Source organism: Chenopodium quinoa, unplaced genomic scaffold, assembly GCF_001683475.1.
Source record: "Chenopodium quinoa cultivar QQ74 unplaced genomic scaffold, ASM168347v1, whole genome shotgun sequence".
NCBI classification, from domain to species: Eukaryota; Viridiplantae; Streptophyta; class Magnoliopsida; order Caryophyllales; family Amaranthaceae; genus Chenopodium; species Chenopodium quinoa.
In genome coordinates, this window is record NW_018743510.1 from 3,401,146 (window position 1) to 3,402,984 (window position 1,839).

Consider the following 1,839-nt stretch of genomic DNA (forward strand, 5'->3'; position numbering starts at 1 on the left):
AATTGGAACCATCGAATCGATCAAGTTTCCTAGCGTCACCAACACTCTTCATGACATTCTCCATGACAAAATATTAAAATTGCTTTAAGATTGTTAGAAAATATTTATGGGGTTTAAGGATTAGGGACATGTTTACACTGTCCTTAAAGCAATTTTAACCCCCACTATGACTGCTATGGGTTACCGGTTAATATGCTTCCAGGATTTTCCCTAAGTTCGAGTCAATTAAAGCAATGTAATTGAACTCCCAAAAAACACTTTTAGAACAATTAGAATAGAAAAGGAAGAAGAAGATAAAAGTGAAAAGTAAGTTATAATTTTGGAGTCATTAAAATATATAATGAACGACCTTTTAATCCAAGAGTCACCATTCCCAAAAAATAATTATTTAAGATAATCTGACTTTTAATGAATAGTCACTATTATCCTAATCAATTTAACTGTAGGAAACTTACCGCTTACACTCGCCCGATCAGGCCAAGCCCGCCCGGTCGGGCAAATAAATGGACAAATCTTTTAATTAGGCTCACGCCCGATCGGGCAAAGCCAGCCCAGTCGGGCCATTTATACTTCTGAAAATAAGTTTGCTCTCGCGCCCGACCGGGCAAAGCCAACCCGATCGGGCCCATGGTCATAAACCATGACACACATTAAAATTTTATTCTGCTCCAAATATTAAACTTATAGACTAGCTCTAAGTTAATTTTTTCTATTTAACCAATGTGGGAGTTTCTTCCCAACATCAAGTTAAATAGAATAGAGTAACTTATACACTAGCTCCAAGCTAAACTTTTCTATTAAACCAATGTGGGAGTTTCTTCCCAACATCAAGTTAAATAGAATAGAGTAAGCTAATATCCTCTATTTAACTAATGTGGGAGTTTCTTTCCAGCATCAAGTTAAATAGAATAGAGTAAGCTAATATCCTCTATTCAACCAATGTGGGAGCTTTTTTCCAACAAGTTAAATAGAATTGAACAAGCTAACTTCTTCTATTCTACCAATGTGTGTGGGACTTCCATCCAACATTTAGCTATATAGACTAACCTATATAACCAACTTCTATTCTACCAATGTGGGACTAATTTCCCATCATTCACAAAACCTATTATGAAGACTACTCTAACAATCCCCCACTTAGTCTTCAAAATTGGGTATGTTCTTAACCAACAAAATTATGCATCGTTAATAGTGTACAAAATTTGTAACCAAGTCAAAACGTAGGGAGAGGCTAACCCCGCATAAAAACGAGGTATAAGCCCATCAAGCACTTCTTGCCCCTCTACAGAAAACCAAAAAAAAGGATCGAAGATAGTGTTGGTGGCAAGCAGCAAGGAGCGAAATTAGGGGCCAAAAATAATTTCATATTCAAGGGAAAAAGTTATAGTCAGGGAAATCGGGAAAGCAAGAAGAAGAAACGAGATACCAAAGGTGGTAAGCAATAGGGAGTAAAATAGGAGGGGAAAGATAATTTCATACCCACGGGCAAAAATGTTTCTTACTGTTCATAAGCACAATAACATGCATTTCTTACGTTTATATACGTAGTAGATATTACAATAAATATCAATATATCTCTTGATATTGATGTTATTAACTATAGTATCCTGTTATCTTTGGTATAATAGGATATTATGTTATATAAATATCTTTGATTCTAATTTAATTAATAGTTATATAGAATAATATATGAATATATCAAATATAATAATACAATAGTTTATAACATACAAAGTCAAGAGCATATCTTTTGACCACTCTAATAATTTAGCTTCTACTCTATAAATAACCCTTCATTTCCCTTTGACATCTATCTCTTGATGTCCCTTGGTCCCTCAC